At 40.8% G+C, this 22,747-nt stretch overlaps 1 protein-coding gene across 1 annotated transcript in view; it reads right to left on the bottom strand.

Annotated features, from left to right (window-relative positions):
• The window catches only part of THSD4 (thrombospondin type 1 domain containing 4), a 684,213-nt gene extending 674,053 nt beyond the window's left edge, over positions 1-10,160 (bottom strand). The window contains exon 1 of the mRNA XM_075857920.1: positions 9,948-10,160. The gene's annotated coding sequence lies outside the window, so the exon portion shown is untranslated. The remainder of the gene's footprint in view (positions 1-9,947) is intronic.
• Positions 10,161-22,747: the final 12,587 nt, after the last annotated feature.

Below are 22,747 nucleotides of genomic sequence, written 5' to 3'. Positions count from 1 at the left end.
CAAGCAGTCACTGAGGAAATATCAATTACAGTCTGTCAATATCTATTATGTGCTGATACATGTTAATCCAACTTGGCTAATATTTTAAATTGTTTGTAGAGGATCAAATGGGCTACTGTATGATGCTTCCAAAACCATCTTGTAGTGACGATATTACATGGTTTAAAATCAATGCATGAAAATAAACCCCATCACTACACAAAATGTCAAGCATTAGATGAGCACGATTGTCAAATGGTACGTACTTTAAATGAATAAATCTTCCCATATGTGAGCCACCGTGTAGTGCTCTAAATAGCACTGTATTTTTAGATAGTCAACCCTAGAAGAAATGCTTAAAGGAGAAAAATACCTCCGTAATACAGCGTCCGATGGGATGCAACCGAAAAAAATCTGTGTGCATCCATATAAAAAAAATCGGTGGCATACAGAGATTTAGTAAGGCTTTCTACACCTATATGGGTGCAATGCAAAGGTTATATGGCATTCAAATATGGTCTTGTACAAGAGGCCTTATAGTCTATTCTATATGAATAAGTTGGTAACTTGATATGACAAAAAGAGGCACCAAAAAATATTAAATCTTTCCTATGATAGTTTGCATTTTATTTTCCCTTTTGCATTCAGATCCCGATTTCCCTGTAAAATTCTAGAAATACTGTACTGCGGTGTAAACTAGAACTAAAATTCTCAGAGTCCCATTGAGGTTGCAAACGTTGGCAATTAAACAAACACCAACAATCTTACGGTGTAAACCCAAGAGGAGAAATCTAGACAATGCATAATTCTATAGCAGGTTCAGCATTGTGAATTATTGTACATTAATTCTAGTAAATTCTATAAGTCTCTTCTCTCAAATTTTACAAGAGAAAAGTCAGAGGCAGATACTGTATATACTCTCTTTTACAGCATCCCAGTAATGCATTGAGCACAAATACAAAGTAATACATCACTAATGTGACGGCCAGGATGAGACCAAGCAAGCGGACGGATTTTGTGAGGTTTTAAGTGGAACACTCAATGTTCCTGATGCTGCGTCCTCTGTCTAGGCTACAAGCAATGGAGGTCACTGAGTAGCTAACATGATCTAACCATAAAGTTTAAAGGTATTACATAAATATGTACAAATATAAATATGTCATAGCCTCAAAGGAATCGTTAATCTTTGGCCTTGTTATGGTTTCCGTTAATCTAACAATGTCCATTGTCTGTTGTCTACAGATCATACCCAGGCTGTCATCAGTGTAATAGATATGGCTGCGTTGCTTGATAACCTTGGTTTTTAGTTTTTTAAGAAGGGTCACAGACGTGAATCTCATTGATGTGTCTATAAATACCTATGTGAAAACTGCAAAATTAAGCCAAGCGCAGGTAATGATCAAAACTCATAGGGTGCAGTCACACAGTGTATTTGCCTTGTTTATTTCTGTACAATCCAAGTCTATGGGAGAAATGTTTAGCAAAGGAAGAGAAATCTATCTTAGTTGTGGAATATTTTTCCCCATTGAACACTGTACAATTTTCCGCAGCCTATTTTTACATTGCAGAAATACAATGCAAATGTACCACTTGTCACTGAACCCTTATAGGGAATGTTTATGAGGAACTTGCCATGTCAAATAGAGCCTTGTCAAGTAGAACATGAAGAAACACGCTCATTTGTAATGATATATATATATATATATATATGGGTGTATGTGCAGCGTAGAGACCCACCTCATAGGAGGTTGCCTTGTCGTGGCAGGTGAACTCACACAATTTGATCAAAATGTGTTCTATGGACCTCACTATTGTAAGTAGATTCAGCAGAAATGCATATCTATTTATAGTGTTTAGATGCCATTGGTGTTCGCAGTGTGCTGTTACCATTTTCTTGTGTGAGATATATATATATATATATATATATATATATATATATATATATATATATATATAAATATTTTTTTTATTATTTGCTAAATTATATACAGCACTGTATGTTTCAATCATCTTAACCATATTGTGTTTCAAATTCCTAGTGCGGATCTTAAAGCGAATGTATCATCATAAAATGCAATGATATGTACCACGTTTTTCAGGAAACATTGGAGCACTGACAACACAACTTCCTGCACTGTGCAACTCAAAAAATAAAAATTTTCTAAATTTAAATCTATCTGCTTGTAAGACATTGTAATACCACCCAAAATTGTTGCTAATTAACATCCCCCATATGTCTACTTTATGTTGGCATCGTTTTTTGATCATCCTTTTATTTTTCTAGGACGTTACAAGGTTTAGAACTTTAGCAGAAATTTCTCACATTTTCAAGAAAATTTCAAAAGGCTATTTTTACAGGGACCAGTTCAGTTGTGAAGTGGCTTTGAGGGGCCCATACAATACAAACCCCCATAAATCACCCAATTTTAAAAACGGCACCCCTCAAAGTATTCAAAACAGCATTTAAAAAGTTTCTTAACTCTTTAGGCGTTAAACAAGAATTAAAGAAAATTAGCAGTGAAATTTACAAATGTCATTTTTTTACAAGTGACGCCATTTGGGAAACTAAATCCGTGAAGGAATTTATCGAGGGGTATAGTGAGCATTTTGACACCACAGGTTTTTTGCTGAATTTAGTAGAATTAGGCCATGAAATTAAAAAGCTATTTTTTTTCCGATAAAACGTGGACATTTTCAATTTCTTCAAGGAATAAAAGGGGAAAAGCACCCCAGCATTTGAAAAGCAATTTCTCCTGATTACGGCAATACACAATAAGTGGTCATAAACTGATGTTTGGACACACGTCAGGGCTCAAAAGTGAAGGAGCACCATTTGGAGCTCAAATTTAGCCGGAATGGTTTTAAAAGTGACCCCATTTGGGAAACTACACCCCTTAATGAACCTATCTAGGGGTAAAATGTGAGCATTTAGACCCCACTGGTCTTTTGCAGAATTTATTTGAATTAGGCCGTAAAAATTAATATCATTTTTTCCACTAAAAAGAGTTGCATTTTTTCATTTTTGCAAGGGATAAAGAAGAAAAAGCACGCCAACATTAGTAAAACAATTTCTCCCTAGTACGGCAATACCAGACATGTGGTCATAAACTGCTGTTTGGACACACGGCAGGAGCGCTATTTGGCATGCAGAATTTGCTGAATTAGTTTTAGGGGGCCATGTCGCATTTGCAAAACCCTGAGGTACCAGAGTACGGTGAAAGCCCCCAAGAAGTGACCCCATTTTGGAAACTATATCCCTCAAGGCATTTATCATTTGCCTGGACATATGACAGGGCTCAGAAGTGAAGAGCGGAGTAAATCAGGACATAATAAGAGAGTACAATAATGGGGTAAATAAATAATATTTCACAGATATGTGGCCAGTGTCACACTGATAAAGGGTGCCCAATCTTATCCACTTTTGGAACACTGCACATTTTGCATTGTCATATTCTGAGAGCCAGAACTTTTTTATTTTTTCACCACTGGAGCCGTGTGAGGGCTTATTTGTTGTGGGACAATCTGTAGTTTTCATTGGTACTATTTTGGGGTACGTACGATTTTTTTGCTCACTTTTTATTCCATTTTTTGGCAAGCAGGGTGACCAAAAACCAGCAATTTTGACAAGGTTTTCTATTCTTTTTTTTTTAGTGTTCACCGTGTGCTATAAATTACAATTTTACTTTATACTGCGGGTCGATACGATTAGGCGATACCATATGTATAAGGTTTTTTTATGTTATGCAGAGTTTGCACAATAAAAATCACTTATTTTATTTTTTGTGTCACCATATTTTGAGAGCCATAACTTTTATCTCTCAGTTAAAAAAGCTGTATAAGGACTTACTTTTTGCCAGATGGAAAAAATAAGTATTGGTACTGTTTTCACTTTTTATTCTATGTTTTGGAAGAGGTGGTGACCAAAAAACAGTGGTTCTGACATTTGTTTTTTTTGTTGTTTTTTTAAATAGTTTTTGAGGTGTTCACCGTGCGGGAAAAAGAACATTATAGTTTTATATAGTTTGGATCGTTACGGACGTGGGGATACCAAAATATGTGTATTTTTGTATTAAACATCTTTTATTTTTTTCCTAGAATAAAACACATTATAGGAAAAAAGGCATTTTTGTTTTTTCAACTCTTAATTTTTATTTTTATACTTTCATACAACATTTTTATTAACTTTTTTTAACATTGTCCCACTAGGGGACTTGACGGCGTGCACCTCTGATCTTTATTCTAATGCATTGTACTACCTATGTAGTGCAATGCATTAGAGCTATCAGTAATTCACTGACAGCAAGCCAATTAGCCTCCGGGCGTGGCCTAATGGGCTTCCGTAGGTGGCAGACCAGGAGGCCATTGTTAGGCCTCATGTTGCCATAGTAACCATCGGCATTGCGGCAATTACAATCACTAAGGTGCCGCGATCACTTTTGATCGTGGCATCTAAGTGGTTAATAGCAGGGAGCGGAGCTAGCTCCATTCCCTGCCAATACAGCAGGGAGTCAGCTGTAACATACAGCTGACACCCGCAGCTGATGGCGCAGGCACAGCATCTTTTTTTGCGATCGGAAGCCTTTCAGGACCCACCCCTGAGCGAGGCCTAACAGGCCTCCCTACTTTGCAGACATGAGGCCATTGTTAGGCTTCCGGTTGCCAAAGCAGCTATCAAAACCCCCCGATTGTATTGTGGGGTTCCGATTTGCTAGTATCCCCATAGATGCAGCGCTCGCTTTGACAGGGGTTAATCGGCCGGATCGGATGGAGGCTAGCTCCGGTCTTGGCCTTGCAGCAGTGATAGTGTTCAGCTATCGCTGCTTTAAAACTATGTCTGCAGACACAGTAGCCTGTTAATGCGATGACGTAATAGTACATCAGCTTGCGTTAACAGGCCAAAGCCGGTGACGTAATAGTACGTCACATGGCGTTAAGGGGTTAATAGCCCTACACCTTTTTGTTTATTTTTTTGAGAAGAAAGTAGTGCAAAGCTACATTCACACTGCTTTATGAGAATAGGTTCACCTGCCACCCTTATTCTCTTATGCCATATCCCTGCAGTAAGGCAATCTATAGAGGGGTCATTGACAACTCTATAGACAAAATAGCAATATATTCCCTTTCAGATATTACCGTGTCTGAGGGGAACTAATCTCACATGGCTTTTCTAACGTAATGCTCTCCGAAGGTACGGATTCTTCTTGCGGAGATCCAGCTGGCATGGAGTCATTTAGGCAATGCTCCCTGGGAAAAAGTTGGCAAACTCGCTCTCCTTCAGAAGGAAGAAAACATTCTCTAGTGTCCCCTACAGGCAGCTACCCTGTAAACGTCTAACCCTTTAAAAAGCTTGAAAACATAATTCAGGTTATCGGTCAAACCACGCATTTGTAGATAGCACTGTTTCGGAGTTATTGCTCCTTGGCATTAAAGCGTTAGGTTCTAGTTGGCTATGTTACAAGCCATATGTAGGGTATTCCGGAAGCCCTACTCTGTACTGATAAGGAGCAACGACTCTGAAACTGTGCTGTCTACAGAGGAGTGTCTTGTTTGCCTGATAATCCGACTCGAGTTTCAGGGTTTTATAAAAGGGTCAGACAATTTCTAGTAAAATTTACTATTTCAGTATTGTTTTTTTTATTCGGAATCCTTTCCTGATGTACATGCTTTTTAAGGTCTGATGATTACATATTTAAAAGTTCACACGCTAACACATAGTTCTTATTTTTGTCGTATGGGTTCTCTAGGAACATAGGGATGGAGGTAATGTTCTAAAGTCCATGTAATCCTGGAGAACCCTCTATATTAGCATTTCACAAGCTCTGAGTTCAAGAAGATCAGAAGCCCGGAGGAACAAAATTCATAGTCACTACAGAAACCCCATTCCTAATGCAAATAAATAAGAACATTTAATCTGGAATAAATATTATATAGTCTAGATTGTCCCTCAGTTAGATTATTAGTATGGTAGAGGAGCCTACCAATTGATGTCGGCTTCCTGCAAATCCATACAATTTGTAGTGTACAGCCTAGATTGACCTGGAGTTCCCTCAGTTAGGTTGTCAAATAAATTTTACTGGCAAAAGACTATTGCACCATTGAGCTATAATCCAGCCCTGACCCAAAGGAGTAACTATATCTATTCCAAATGGCCCCCCCATGGGCACAGTTCTCTTGCGGCTATGAAGTTTTGGCTGTGAGCTGGGGGGGGGGGGGGTCTTTGTCAGCGTAGCTGCCCAATGCGGACAGTATATTGGTTACCTTTAACATTTCTGTATAACCGGATGCATACTAATGGCTCTGTTCACATCTGCATTGGGGTCCCATTCTGACGTTCCGTCAGAGGTTTCCGTCAGAACGGGACCCTGAACAGACACAAACCAGAGGTTTCTGTTTCCATCACCATTGATTTCAATGGTGACGGATCCGGTGCCCATCGTTTCCGTTTGTGTCTGTTGTGCACGGGACCCGTTGTTTTGCCTGAAGAATTAGCGTACGCTATTGCTTCCGGCAAAGCAATGGGCCCGATGCACAACAGACACAAACGGAAACGATGGGCACCGGATCCGTCACCATTGAAATCAATGGTGATGGAAACGGAAACCTCTGGTTTGTGTCTGTTCAGGGTCCCGTTCTGACGGAAACCTCAGACGGAACGTCAGAACGGAATCCCAACACAGATGTGAACTAAGCCTAATATAAAGTAAAAACCATTGCAGACCGAGGCAGTCTGTGTGCAGTAAACGGTAAATTGGTTTATTGGACATTTCCACCGATAATCACAACTTCACTGAAAAAGTCTACAGCTCAGACAATCTAATGTGATGTATTTGCTGGAGTGATTGGAATCTACCTGGACATTTCAGATGTCTCACAGCTTCCCTGCAGGCTACAGATTGAGGATGATGAGGATTTACGTAACAAATGAAAAACACTTTCTATGGTTACAGGTAAACGTGAAATGTCCAGCAGGTTGATTTTTTTATCAATTTGTTTTTCAATCATTATGGGTAATTCTATACCCACAGTATGGAGAACCCATCTACATGTGGCCCCCTAAAGAGCCCAGCATTGATATTCTCCCACCATTAAACAGTTCCTCCATACCTGCTAGTTACGAATTCCTTTTTAAGAAAGAAAATCTTCTCTCACTTACGTGGAACAGTACATTTTCTGTCAGTCATATCACTTGCCTGATTTACAACAACACTGGTTGGCAGATTTTGAAAACACATTCTTCAAGGTAAATTAAAAAGAGACATATACAGACTCCCAGCAGTAAGCAGACAGCTTTTTAATCTCAGGATTTATCACTCACTGCTCATGAGCCCTTGAGCAACACAACTCGCCTTTACCTGCATGTGTCAGGAGATTGAGAGTGCCAGGAACAACCAATCAAAAGGCACAAGAATCTCAGGCTGGGGGGGGGGGGGGTCTGCATCACATCCAGATGGGACAGAAGACCCACATTCATACAGCGATCACTCCATGACACGTGACTTACTCTTCGTGGTTTTTAGCACTATAGCATTACAGCGTGGCTCACACAGGCAGTTATAGGAAAAAATGGATTCCCTTAACCCTTATTTACTGCGGAGGATATGGAAGTTTTAAAACATGCGGCTTTTTGAAACTCCTGTATTTTCTACGTGGAATGTTTTTGTGGCGATTTTCCCCCCAGTTTATTAAATTTTGGGAGCTTGGTCTGGTGACAGGGAGGCCTGGGGCGTAAATAAAATTAAGAAGGCCCCATAGCAAAGTCAGGAATGTCCTTCCCTACCTTACGGACAGTAAACTGACCTGTAGTAATGCAAACAGTAGTAGAAGTACTTTTACTTGAGCAACAACCAAAGGATGGATAGTAGCGTCATAGATTAAATATTCCGCACAACAGAGAGTCACCCCCACAGTGCTCCCTCCCCTACAGACATTGTCCCTAAGCCTGAGTGGCCCCTCAGTCTCTGGGCGCTATAGTAGCGGTTATTACACCCATGATTGTACTTCCGGTGCAGTTTTGTAGCGTTTTTTTTTAGGCTGGGTTCATAATGTGCGTTTTTAACAAACCTTTTTTTGTTTTGAAAGATAAATTCCCATGTCTGTCATTGGAAATTCATCAACCAAAACATGCAGTTTTGACGGCAAAACTAGAAGGGGAATTATATAGGAAAAATGTAACTTTTTTTTTTTTTTTTTAGCTCTTCTAAATTTGGCTTTTAAAACTGCATCAATATGGCACATGTGATAGCACCCTCATAAAGACGCAGAACATTACCATGTTTTCTTATACATATAAAACCCAATTAATGAAAAAGCATCAATTATTATGACGTACAGAAACAAAAAAAATAAAAATAAAACATGAGTCTTTCAAAACTATTAGGGTATGTTCACACGACCTATTTTCAGATGTAATTCTGACGTTTTACGCCTCTAATTACGCCTGAAAAGACGGCTCCAATACGTCTGCAAACATCTGCCCATTGCTTGCAATGAGTCTTACGATGTTCTGTGCAGACGAGCTGTCATTTTATGCGTCGCTGTCAAAAGACGGCGCGTAAAATTACGCCCACGTCAAAGAAGTGCAGAACGCTTCTTGGGACGTTTTTGGAGCAGTTTTTCATTGACTCCAATGAAAAACCGCTCCAATTACGTCCGTAAAAGACGCCACGAAAAACGCGAGTACATGCAAAAACGTCTGAAATTCAGGAGCCGTTTTTGCCTGATAACAGCTCCGTAATTTCAGACGTATTTTGCGTTTGCATGTGAACATACCCTTATCTGCGCGAGTTTAATAAATCTCAACAAAACTGCACATGTGAAAGTACCCTCAGGCTATATTCGCACCTGGAAGATCGGTTGCAAAAATTTCTGCAACTGAAAAACTGTTCCATGCAAACATAGATGCCTATGATGCGGTTAGTTCAGGTCATTAAACCTGCAGTCGGACCAGGACTTGCAACTGTAAGGGTATGTTCACATGGCTTATTTTCAGACGATTTTTTGGCTGAACATACGGAAGTTGAACGCCACCAAACATCTGCCCATTGATTTAAATGGGAAAAACGGCATTCCGTTCTGTTACCATCTCCCAACATTGAGAAAAACGCAGCAAATTCCGCACCATTTTCTGCAGTAATTCCATTACGTGTGCACAAGCCCTAAGACATGGTTCACAATGTGTGTTTGTTTAGTTTTTAATCATGCGTCTTTGTTTAAGTAGATAGAACTCCCATCTCTATAAATGGGAGTTCATCTACCAAAATGGAAAAAAAACAAAAAAAAAACAAACGCATGTTAAAAAACGCAACAAAAACTGTGTGAGCCCAGCCTAATACAGGTGACCACATGAGGTTTTAAGTCACAAATTGCAGTACACTTGTGTAAACCGGCCCTAATGGATCACTGGACGTGCGGACCACTCTCTTTCCTTTTTGAGGCGTATAAAAAAAAAACAAAAAAAAACAAAACACATGTAAAAACAAGTTTGCAGTAACACACATGAAGTTTAACAGTTCATACCACCAGTAGCAAGTACACACTTTTTCTGCTTTGGTTTTTTTATGAACCACCGCCACCTTAGAGTGGTCTGTCCAATGGCATAATGTACGTTTTTAGGGATCACAGAATTATAACTATATATTAGAGATTTTACATAACTACTGTGGCGTTTTTTTATTTTATGTTTTCACAAACAGTACACCAAAAATGACATTTTTCACACCTTATCTGAATAGTCACATGATCACTTTAAGTATAGCAGGCACCCACTTAACTGGCAGGTGCACCCCATAAACAACCATAGTGCCTATTCATAGTCACCTACTTGGCTCCATCACTGCACATTCAGCATAAACTATACACAGGTATTATATGAAGTAACATGCTCCAATAAGCTGCTAATGAATAATATAATAGTACAGAACAAGCGTGCACCAGGTAACTAGCCATGATGCGGCACTGCTGGCTCTCACCTGTTTAGAGGTCTCCGGGGGATCTTCCAGGTCTGCAGTCCAGATCAGTACACAAGGTGATCAGAACACAAGTGACCTGAGTGATCGGTGGTCAGCAGTAAAGTTCCTGCAGCAGAGGCGATCTGTGGAGGTGAGAGGCAGCGTGCAGCTTCACTCCAGTTCCCTGGCAACTCCACGCTGTGGGAAAGAAGGAAGCGTCTCTCCATGCAGCTCCGTCCCACAAGCGCAACACACTGGGACATGCACTGTCAACTGAAGGGGGGACGGCGGAGAGGTCACTACCGCCACCTGCTGGCCTGCCTGCAGAAACAAGACCATTCACAATACGCGCTGTAGTGCCGGGAACTTTCAGCTGGTATTGAACTACAGATCCCAGAATCAGCTGACCAACCAACGGGCAGGATGTTAGAAAAAGAAGGTTATGGGACTTTTCTAAAATGATGCAAAAATATTGTATTTCATGCACATGCAGTAAATGTACATAAGGATGGAGATGACATTGATAAAAAGCTTAGACTCTCCCCCTCCCCACAGTGCAGTCTGCGTTTAGCGTCCACATTAATATGTAGTGTCTCTGTAAGGGTATGTTCACACGAGGTCATTACGTCCGTAATTGACGGACGTATTTCGGCCGCAAGTACCGGACCGAACACGGTGCAGGGAGCCGGGCTCCTAGCATCATAGTTATGTACGATTCTAGGAGTCCCTGCCTCGCTGCCGGACAACTGTCCCGTACTGTAATCATGTTTTCAGTACGAGACAGTTGTCCGGCAGCGAGGCAGGGACTCCTAGCGTTGTACATAACTATGATGCTAGGAGCCCGGCTCCCTGCACTGTGTTCGGTCCGGTACTTGCGGCCGAAATACGTCCGTCAATTACGGACGTAATGACCTCGTGTGAACATACCCTTATATTAAAGTTGTTTTATTTCATCATTAGAATAGGAATAATTTTCCATATCACGCTATAACACCCATACATATATTTGTTAGCCAGGAAGGGAACATGTTGTTGCTAAGAAATGCAATTCCACCTGATCCCTATCTATCTATCTATCTATCTATCTATCTATCTATCTATCTATCTATCTATCTATCTCATATCAATTCAATTCAAAGAAGTTTTATTGGCAGGACCAAATACACATTAGCATTGCCAAAGCAAGTAAGAAGTAAGGGAATGAGGGATAGGGACTGAGGGATTGGGGGATAGGGACATATCTAGGGTCGGGGTTATACAATCCATGGCATATCATGCCTCCCTCAGTCTATGGCATGCAGTGACATATTGTGCCGCTGTGCCCACTGTGGTTTCCTCTTCACCCAGCAGGATGTAGAGTTTCTCTTCCTCTTCCATGGAGCTGAAGTCCGGTAAGAGATCAGAGAGTCTCCTGAAGTGAGTGTCCCTCACTGCTGTGTATTTGGAGCAGTGTAGCATGAAGTGGGCCTCATCCTCCACAGCCTCCTGGTCGCACTGTTGGCACAGTCGGCTCTCCCTGGGCTTGTAGGTTTGTCTGTGGCGCCCGGATTTGATGAGCAGGTTGTGGGCGCTCAGTCTGTAGCGACTCAGGATCTGTCTGTCTCTGGTGTTTGGCAGTTTCTCCAGATATGGCGCCAGTTTATATTGTCTCTGTAGACTCCGGTATATTGTCAGTTTCTGGGATGTCTTTATGTCGTTCCTCTAGTCACTGATATACTGATATAATCCCACCTTGACCAGTCTGGGTATGTGTCCGGACCCCAGACTTCACTGGCATACAGGAGTATTGGGGAGATGATGGCGTCAAAGATTTTAAGCCAGACCATCACTGGTGATGGCATAGAAGGTTTTGCACGCCTTGTCTTTCAGCATCTCAATGGCTTGTTTAAAGCTTCCTTATTGGTTGATTTCTAGGCCAAGGTAGGTGTACCGGTCGGTCCCATTAAGTGTGTTGTTATTTAGTGTGAAGGTCGGGTTCCTGGGGGATTTTGAGTTTTTCCTCTGGAACACCATGATGTTGGTTTTCTTTGCATTGATGGGTAGTGCCCACGTGGAGCTGAATTTTTCTAGGATTTGCAGGTTGATTGGAGACCTTTCTTGGTTGGTGATAGCAGCAGAAGGTCATCTGCATACAACATAAATTTCACCTGGGTGTCATACATAGTTTGTACATAGTTTGAAAAAAGACACATGTCCATCAAGTTCAACCAAGGGATGGGAATGGGGAAGTAAAAAATTTCTATACATAGGAGCTAATATTTTTCTCTTCTAGGAAATTATCTAAGCCTTTTTTAAAGCCATCTACTGTCCCTGCTGTCACCATCTCCTGCGGTAGTCTATTCCATAGATTAACAGTTCTCACACTAAAGAAGGCTTGTCGCCTCTGCAGGTTGAACCTTTTTTTCTCCAGACGGAGGGAGTGCCCCCTTATTTTTTGAGAGGGTTTTACATGGAACAGGATTTCACCATATTTTTTGTATGTGCCATTCATATATTTATATAAGTTAATCATGTCCCCCCTTAGTCGTCTTTTCTCAAGGCTAAATAGGTAGTTCTTTTAATCTTTCCTCATAACTTAGATTCTCCATGCCCCTTATTAGCTTCGTCGCTCTTCTTTGTATTTTTTCCAACTCCAGGGCATCCTTTCTATGAACTGGAGCCCAAAACTGAACTGCATATTCTAGATGAGGCCTCACTAATGCTTTGTAAAGTGGCATTATTACATCCCTGTCCCGCGAGTCCATGCCTCTTTTAATACAAGGCAATATCTTGCTGGCCTTTGAAGCAGCTGATTGACACTGCATGCTGTTATTTAGTTTATGATTTACAAGTACACCCAGATCCTTCTCAACAAGTGAATCCGCCAGTGTAGCGCCCCCTAGGACATATGATGCATGCAGGTTGTTGGTACCCAGATGCATAACTTTACATTTATCTACATTAAACTTAATTTGCCAAATGGACACCCAAACACTCAATTTGTTTAAATCCGCTTGCAATACACGAACATCTTCCATAGTCTGAACTATATTACATAGCTTGGTGTCATCTGCAAAAATAGAAATAGTGCTATTAATCCCATCCTCTATCATTAATAAATAAGTTGAACAATAGGGGTCCCAGCACTGAACCCTGGGGTACACCACTTATAACCGGTGACCATTCAGAGCAGGAATCATTGACCACAACTCTCTGGATACGGTCCTTGAGCCAATTCTCAATCCAATTACAAACGATACTTTCTAAACCTATAGTCCTTAATTTACACATTAGACGCCTATGGGGGACAGTGTCAAATGCCTTTGCAAAGTCCAAAAACACTATATCCACAGCGGCCCCTCTGTTTAGGCTTCTGCTCACCTCGTCATAAAAACAAATCAGGTTGGTTTGACAACTTCTGTCCTTAGTAAAACCGTGCTGGCTGTCACTTATAATACTATTTATTGTCACATAATTCTGTATATATTCCCTCAATAGCCCCTCAAACATTTTCCCCACAATTGATGTTAAGCTTACTGGTCTATAATTACCCGGCGAAGACCTAGAGCCTTTTTGAAAATAGGCACCACATTTGCCCTGCACTTGCAGCAGCTACATCAGCTGTTCTTTTTTCTGTTGTATATACAGAGCCGAAGAACTCATTTAGTAACTCTGCCTTCTCTTGATCCCCTGTGACCAACTCCCCATTACCACTATCTAGGGGTCAGGTTCAGACCTTGGCTTTTTTGCATTTATATGCTTGAAGAATTTTTGGGGATATGTTTTACTATCCTTGGCCACCTGCCTTTCATTTTGTATTTTTGCTGATTTTATTACCTTTTTTACAGAATTTATTAAGCTCTTTATATTTTACAAAGGCTACAGCTGTACCCTCAGATTTGTATTTTTCAAATGTCCTTTTTTTTGTCACGTATTGCCCTTTTTACAGAAGGTGTAATCCATGTGGGTTTTCATTTTAGTCGTTTATACTTGTTACCTATAGGAATACATTTTGCAGTATAATTACCCAAAGTAGAGTACTATTATTTGACATTAGTTCTTCCCAGTCTATATCCTGAATTGCAGCCCTCATCTTGGGGAAATTGGCCTTCTTAAAATTAAGTGTTTTTGCCCTCCCAGCCTGTGTTTGTTTTTTACAGTATAGGTAAAATGTAACTATATTGTGATCACTGTTACCGAGGTTTTCACGCACATTGACATTCCCAACAAGCTCTGCATTATTAGAAATGACCAGATCCAACAGAGCGTCACCTCTAGTTGGGTCTTCCACAAACTGGCCCATAAAATTTTCCTGCAACAGGTTGAGGAAATTTCTCCCCTTTGCAGTTGAAGCCGAACCATGACACCAATTAATATCCTGGTAATTAAAATCTCCCACTATCACTACAGTACCCACCTGTGCAGCCCGCCCCATCTGTTTATATAGCTGACCTTCCATCTCCTCAGTTATATTGGGGGGTCTATAGATTACCCCAAAAGTAATTTTTTCAGTGTTTACCTCCCTTTCTAGTTCCACCCACAAGGTTTCAACCTCCTCACAATCTTCACCCTCTAATGTCTCATTCACACTCGCCTTCATATCACTTCTCACATACAGACATACACCACCGCCTTTACTATTCGCCCTGTCTTTCCGAAAAAGTGTAAAACCCTGCAGATTTACAGCCCAGTCATGAGAAGAGTCCAGCCATGTTTCAGCAACACCAACTATATCTATATGTTCTTCCAGTATCAAGGCCTCCAGCTCCCCCATTTTGCTTGCTAGACTTCTGCCATTTGTGAACATACACTTTAACTTGCCGTTAACTGTTTCACTTTCAGTATCAGAAATGTGATTATTTGACATTATTTGGGCTTTTTTATTTACACTGCTGTTTTGTAACGAAAGGATCTCCTTATCTTGTTGCCTAGTCCTCTCCCCACCGTCTGTTTCTCCCCCCACCAATATAGTCTGACCCCTCTCTAACCTAACTACCCCTTTATTTTCTACATTGGCCTCCCTCCTCAGCCCTAGTTTAAACACTCCGCCACCCCAACTAGAATTCCCCCAGCACAGCAGACCCCCTTCCATTTAGGTGCAAATTATCTGCAGAATACAGTTTGTACCCCAATGAAAAGTCAGCCCAGTGCTCTAGGAATCCAAAGCCTTCTCCTCTACACCAAGACTTCAGCCATGCATTTAACTCCCTGAGCTCCCGCTGTCTTTCCTGTGATGCGCATGGCATTCCTGAGAATACAACCTTGGAGGTCCTTCCCTTCAACTTGTAGCCTAGTTCTTTCAAATTATTCTTAAGGCTCCTCCACCTACCATTTATTCTGTCGTTGGTACCCACATGGACCACGACAGCTGGATCATCCCCAGCCCCTCCCAGCAATTTGTCCACCCTTTCCGCCACATTCCGAACCCTGGCACCAGGGAGACAGCAAACCATTCAGTTGAGGCGGTCTTGGTGACAAATTATTCTATCCGTCTTCCTGATTATAGAATCCCCTACAACTATCAATTGTCTTTACTTACCTGCACTACCGTCCCGCCGACTACTAGCTGGGCTGTTCTCCCGGCTGTTAGGGAGATCAGTATCCACTAGGGCTGCCATTTCTGAGATCGACACCCTCATGGAGGGTGGGACCTGGTGCTGAGGAGGATTCCAGAGCTGTGGCCAGTTCATTGATGTAGATGTTGAAGAGCGTTGGACTGAGGCTGCAGCCTTATCTGACTTCTCGGCTATGCTGGAAATCAGCCGTTCTTCTCCCGTTCACCTTCACGCTGCATCTATTCTCTGTGTAGGAGCTTCTGATGACGTCATAGGTTTTACCTCCTATTCCGCTCTCCAGCAGTTTCAGGAATAGGCCCGAGTGCCACACTGAGTCGAAGGCCTTCTTAAAGGCCACAAAACAGACGTATATCTTCCCATGCTTTGCATTGTGAACGTGGCTCTTGATGAGGCTGCGCAGGGTGAAGATGTGGTCAGTGGTGCGGTGGTTTGGCATGAACCCAGCTTGGTTGAGGATATTGTGCTGGGTGAGGAAGCTGAGGATTCTCTTATTCAGGATGCTATTGAACCTGCCCCCACTCTTGTGGATTAGTGAAATTGATAATGGAAAACACAAAATTGTCTCGGTGACCCCAAACTATTGAACGGTAGAGTATATATATATATATATATATATATATATATATAGCAAATTCCAATATACAGGTCAGCACTCCAAGTATGGTGAAAAATGGATCTTTTAATCAATACATGCAACGTTTCAGCCCTGCTCAATGGGGCCTTTCTCAAGCAATACATTTCAATGTGAAGTGCACATATAAATACATGGTTTACAACATCGTTGTGACAATGCAATAAATTTTCAATCAAGTCTAAAAACTTAGTTGTATTCTAAAAACAGTGTGGTGCAAAAATCACCATATAGAGATATCATTTATTCAAATGAAATACGTGCAATAGATAATAGGGCATAACGCCCGTACTGTATAAATCTTTAAAATACAGTCTAATTGGCAAAGTACCAATAGAGCCAGTGCAGGTGTATAATATCAAAATTTATTAAAAACATACTTTAATTAAGCAAAAATCCGGCTCACCTTTCCATGAATCCGCTGTCATCCACCATGCTGGTTAGTGCGCCGGTATTTCCGGGTATCAGTGCGCATGCGTCGCATCGCATGTTTTACATAAGGTAGTTGCTGCTCAGAAACTAAGAGTGAGTCGTGGAACGCACTCGCTCTAATGGCACGCATCTCGCGCATGCTCCGTTCGTCCCTATGTTGGAAATCTTCAATGCCGCGATACATTCACCTTTCACTATTAATTCATATATTTTCATATCTTTGTATGTATTATCCAGCTTTGTTGCATATTTTAACATTTAATCCGTTCAGTATAGAAAACATTTCTCTACAATAAATTATTGTGAAAAATTGAAAAGAGTTGAAAAAAAGTGAAAGTGAATGTAAAGCCAAATTCGTTTAGTAATGACATATAGGTTAACATATGAGCATATTGCGTTTAATTTGCGCTAAACATCAAATTTCGAAAGAATGGCAACAATTCCTTATATATATTATTAAAAAAAAAATTTATATAGAAAGGCATGGAAACAGGATGAGGGGATCCATTGTAGGTGAGTCTTCATGTATTATCTGAAATAAACAGAAGAAAATCTGAAATTGACAGAAAAAATATTTTATGTTAGTATAGTGATATGTACACGATGTCTAATCATAATCCCTGATACGTAAAGTAAAAAACAAAGTCATGGGCAAACCATCTCCTAACCTATACCACTCAATTTGAAATCGACATTTAGTCCATAGGGACGTAGTGTGTTTAACCTGTAGATCCATTCCAGCTCCCGTTTTTTCAGAAAAGAAGTTCTGTCGCCACCTCGTCTTGGTTTAGTAATGTGATCTATTACTCTAAATCGCAGATCTTTCTCTGTGTGATTGGCCTCCATAAAATGTTTTGATACTGGTAGATCCAGTCTTTTGGAACGTATACTAAATCTATGATTATTTATACGTGTCTTACAGTCTAGTGTTGTCTCTCCTACGTAGAGGAGATCACATGGACATTGCAACAAATAAATGACATAATCTGATGTACAGGTGAGATATTGTTTAATTTTGTATTCCATACTTGTTATAGGGTGAACAAATGATTCACCTTTAATCATGTATCTGCAGTTAACGCAGTTCAGACAAGGGAAGCATCCCAATTTTTTCTTATCCAGAAAAGTTTGTGTCGCTTTCCTATTCAAACCTATATCAGCTTTTATCAGGTTATCTCTTAAATTTCTCGGACGTTTGTAGGACATCAATGGAGGTGCTGAGAATTCGGGGACATGTTTTAAATTGCTGCCCAATATGGACCAATGTTTATATAAAATCTTAGAAATATCGTGACTGATTTCATTGTATGTGGACACAAAAGGTATCCTATTGCTTTTGTTGTTTTTCGCTAATTGTGTGGACGTTTCTGTGGATAATAGTGTCTCTCTATCTATTGATAAAACTCTATCTCGATGTTGTTGGACTAATTTGTTTGGGTACCCACGTGCAATGAACTTTCCACCCATTTCTTTCAACCTTGTCCTACTTATCTCATCGGTATCTACAATTCTTTTAACCCTCAATAACTGGCTATATGGGAGCGCTTTAATAAGACCCCTAGGATGGTTGCTTTCAAACCGTAGAAGGTTGTTTCTATCAGTGACTTTAGTGAAAATATCCGATGTTAATTTAGAATCTGATTTGGTTATGGTAGTGTCCAGAAACTCAATTGAATGACTGGACTTAACCAATGTAAATTTGATATCTGGATCTATGTGATTGACATACTCGTGGAACAATTCCAATTCCACATCAGATCCCAACCAGATGAAGAAGATATCATCTATGTATCTCCACCACTTCAGTACATGCCTAAAGTGGTGGGATACATAAACGAACTCCCTCTCCAGTGTTGCCATGAAGATATTGGCATAAGTAGGTGCCACATTAGTGCCCATGGCTGTACCTCTTAGTTGGATAAAGAATTGATCTTGGAACAAAAAATAATTGTATCTTAATACAAGATCTAGTAAGGCAAGTATAAATTCAATACAGGCTGGTGAATGCTCACTATTACGTAAAGTTTTATAGACAGAGGAAGTGCCTCTCCCATGATCAATAGACGTGTATAAGCTCACCACGTCGAATGAGCATAGAAGGGCAGTATCTGGGATCTGTATCTCCCTGATTTTCAATAGAAAATCAGAGGTGTCTCGTATGTAGGATGGTACCTCAACTTCATATTTTCTCAATATCTTGTCGAGAAATATTGAGACATTACCCAGGATAGAGCCCATGCTGGATATTATGGGTCTACCTGGGGGTTTCACAAGCGATTTATGTATCTTCGGGAGTGTGTATATAATTGGTGTGACTGGGTGTTTGACCAAAAGAAATTGTTTTAAATCATTGTCAATAATTTTATTCTGTATTGCTTTCTCAATAATTCTCTCTAGAAGTCTTTGTATGTTAAATTTAGGATCGGATGTTAATTCCCCATAAATCTGTCTATCTTGCAATTGTCTCAAAATTTCCTCCACATAATCCTTGGTGTCCATCACCACTATCGCTCCCCCTTTGTCTGCTTGTTTGATAGTAATTTTAGTATTGTTTTTAAGTTCAGATATAGCCTCAATCTCCTCTCTAGTCATGTTAGGGTGTTTAAATCTCTGGTTGTTACTCTTATCTTTTAGTGCTCCAATATCCAACTTGACGGCTGTGATGAAGGTTTCAATGGCCGGTAAATTGCAACATGGGACAAAATCACTTTTTAAACAAAGGTCAAAATCACGTAGTTTCAATTCCTCAATTTTAACATCAGTGGGGATATAACTCCGTTCTGCAAATCAGGTTTTCAATTTGATTTTGCGATAAAATCTATGCAAATCTAGTTCTAGCTCAAACCAATGAATTTTAGATGTGGGGCAGAACGATAGACCTTTATTTAATACGGTACATTGGGCACTAGTAAGTAAAATAGATGAAATATTTACCACTAATGTTTCCGTTAATGTTTCCGTGGAAAGTCCATCTTGCGTGCGGACAGTGTCCGTGTCCTCACTGATCTGGGTGATCTGGGTAGTGTGGGATTTCCGTTGTCTGGAGTGCTTTCTTCCACCACGTCGAATCCTCCTTTGGCTGTGTTTGGACGACCTTCGTTCATCGTGCGTCCTAAAAAATCTTGTTGAATGTGTCCCGCAGCGAGATTCTCATGCATGGTGGATGACAGGGGATTCATGGAAGGGTGAGCCGGATTTTTGCTTAATTAAAGTATGTTTTTAATAAATTTTGATATTATACACCTGCACTGGCTCTATTGGTACTTTGCCAATTAGACTGTATTTTAAAGATTTATACAGAACGGGCGTTATGCCCTATTATCTATTGCACGTATTTCATTTGAATAAATGGTATCTCTATATGGTGATTTTTGCACCACACTGTTTTTAGAATACAACTAAGTTTTTAGACTTGATTGAAAATGTATTGCATTATCACAACGATGTTGTAAACCATGTATTTATATGTGCACTTCACATTGCAATGTATTGCTTGAGAAAGGCCCCATTGAGCAGGGCTGAAACGTTGCATGTATTGATTAAAAGATCCATTTTTCACCATACTTGGAGTGCTGACCTGTATATTGGAATTTGCTGTGTATTGGACGCTGGTCGTGTGTATGAACAGGTACCTGTGCACCCTAAATCGGAGGAACGGTGCTGCTTTTATTTTTTGCTTTTTATATATATATATATATATATATATATATATATAATATATATATATATATATATATAATGTGTGTGTGTATATATATATATATACACACACGTTTTCAGAGGTGTACCGAGCCTTTAAGATCTCTCCCCCAGGTATCCTCCTCTTCCTCTACCCCTTCCTACAGATATCCTCTTTTGCCCCAGTTATCATCCTCTAGTATAATGTCTCCTTCAGTGTAATCCATCCTCCATTATTATCTCCTACCCACTACACCATCATTTCCCTCCCCAACCAATAACCTCTCCCTGCCCCCATTGTCATCTAACCCCCCCCCCGCCCATAGAAAGCATGTGTCTTACCCAGGTCTGTATGATCCTCTGGTCACTGAAGCATAGTATTGTATCACTAGCAGCAGCTCTATGACCGGCTCTTATCTCCTGTGCTGCGTAACGTGACAATAAACCTGTCTTCTCCCTCTGGTTTCACGGCACAGGAGATAAGAGGTAAGAACTGCTACTGGTGATACAAGACTATGAAGCAGTGCTGAGAGGATATAGCACCGACATGTGTAAAACATTGCTTTTTATTGGGGGGATATGATGTGAGGAGGCTCCGGGCAGCAGCAGCCTGACACAGACATTACATACTCACTGTGTCAGAAGTCTTTTGCTGCTGTTGCTGCTTGACGCCTCCACTGGATTCAAACCTCCCGCTGCCCTCATGACGTCTCCCCTCCTTGTCTCCTCCACACATGCTGTCACGCCGCTGTGGAGGAGAAGAGGGCAGGCACTATGTGAACAGCGGGCCATTATGTTTTTACTTTGATGTAAAGAACGGGCCCCGGCTCTGTGATGGGGCCTGTTCCTTTCACCAAAGTGAAATTATAAGGGCACAACTGCTGTGAGCAAATTAATTCAACAAGTGGCTTGCGGGCCCCCGTTTTTTCAAATTTATGGCCGGGCCCCTGACGGCTGTACCGCCAGTACTGCCCTGATGGCGGCCCTGTATCTATCTATCTATCTATCTCATATTTATCTATCTATCTATCTATCTATCTATCTATCTATCGTCTGTCTATCTATCTAGCATTTTTTATTAATAGATATTGAGGGGTTGGATTCAAATTTTTATTAGGACCGTGGGTCTAATAACCTGAACTACAGCATCATAGGTCCAAGAAATGTACTGTATTTCACACGGAAGTATTTTTTGTCAGTATTTAGAAAGCAAAACCAGGAGTGGAGCATAAACAGAAAAAAGGCCTTAGGCTCTATTTACATGACAGGGTCCGGGTATCGGCCGATAAAAACATCAGTTTTGTTTCCGTTCTGGGCCGTGTTTCAGGTTTTAACTGCAAAATGTGACCTGTTTTGTATCCATTTTTCACTGTCCGGATAAATTTCATTTGTCAATTTCTTTGGTCCCAACCCACTAAAAACACTCACAGAAGGTCACATGATCGCCCAGTCACCATTTTCTCTTGCTTTCAAAGTATAGAGTGCTTTGTCTGATCCCTCTGCTTTAGCAGTGGTTTCTGGCATTTTCTCTACCATTTTTTACTTGCTACCATGTCCTCACAACCATAAAACCGTGTACTGCAGCTTTGGCTGACTTCTCGGCAATTCAGACAGCAACTGCAAATGTTGAACGAAGACCCGAGCAGGGTTCAGAAGGTGATAGGGCTCTGCGAGAGAGCAGGGATAGGATAGATAGCAGGAGACAGGCCACTCTTTTAGGTGAGTGGGACAGAAGTCGGTGGAAGGGGCTCTTTGTGGGGTTAGAATGTGCCCAATGCTCTATGAGGGCATATATGGACGGTGACGTCAGAAGCTTCCTATCGCTGGGGTCCCAGAGCAGATCATCAGCTGGCACTATGCCCGGTATTCCGTCACTTTGGAAGCTACTGATGTCACTCAGTGATGGCTGTTTTCTATACGGCCCCATTGAATTGCATGGGAGCCGTGAGAGCGGCCCAAAATTTAGCATGTTCTATTTTTCAAAAAAGTCGGCCGTATAAAAGGCCTCATAGGGGATAAAAGATTTTAATGCAGCCGTGTGACGGCTGTTAAAAAAGCGTCCGTCACGTGGCCATTAAAACCTGTTATGTGAATAAGGCCTTATTCACACGAGTGTATCCGATTTGCGTCCATTTTCCATTCATATGACTGTCCAATGTTCCGGGTGTTATCCATTTTTATTGTCTGTGTTTCTCCTTTGCAAGCACTTTATATTTTAACTTTTCTTTTTTTCTCTGCAATTCTTTTGCATTTGATGCGTGAAAAACGACACCACTCGGATGTCGTCTGTGTGCTGTCCGTTTTTTTCATGCACCCATAGACTTTAATGGGCGAGTCTAGTCCGCAAAAACGGACCACAATAGGACATTAAGTCAGTTTCTCGCAATGAACACACACTCTGTGAAAAAAACATGGATGTGTGAATAGCCCCATTGAACTGCATGGGTCAGTGTGCTGCCTGTTGTTAAAATAGACAACACACTGACATAAACTCCTCCGTGTTTTGGGTCCCTCCTGGTTTTGGC

The sequence above is a fragment of the Rhinoderma darwinii genome, chromosome 3, assembly GCF_050947455.1.
Source record: "Rhinoderma darwinii isolate aRhiDar2 chromosome 3, aRhiDar2.hap1, whole genome shotgun sequence".
NCBI classification, from domain to species: domain Eukaryota; kingdom Metazoa; phylum Chordata; class Amphibia; order Anura; family Rhinodermatidae; genus Rhinoderma; species Rhinoderma darwinii.
The sequence above is the reverse complement of the archived record's forward strand: the minus strand, read 5'-3'. Positions and strand labels throughout refer to the sequence as shown.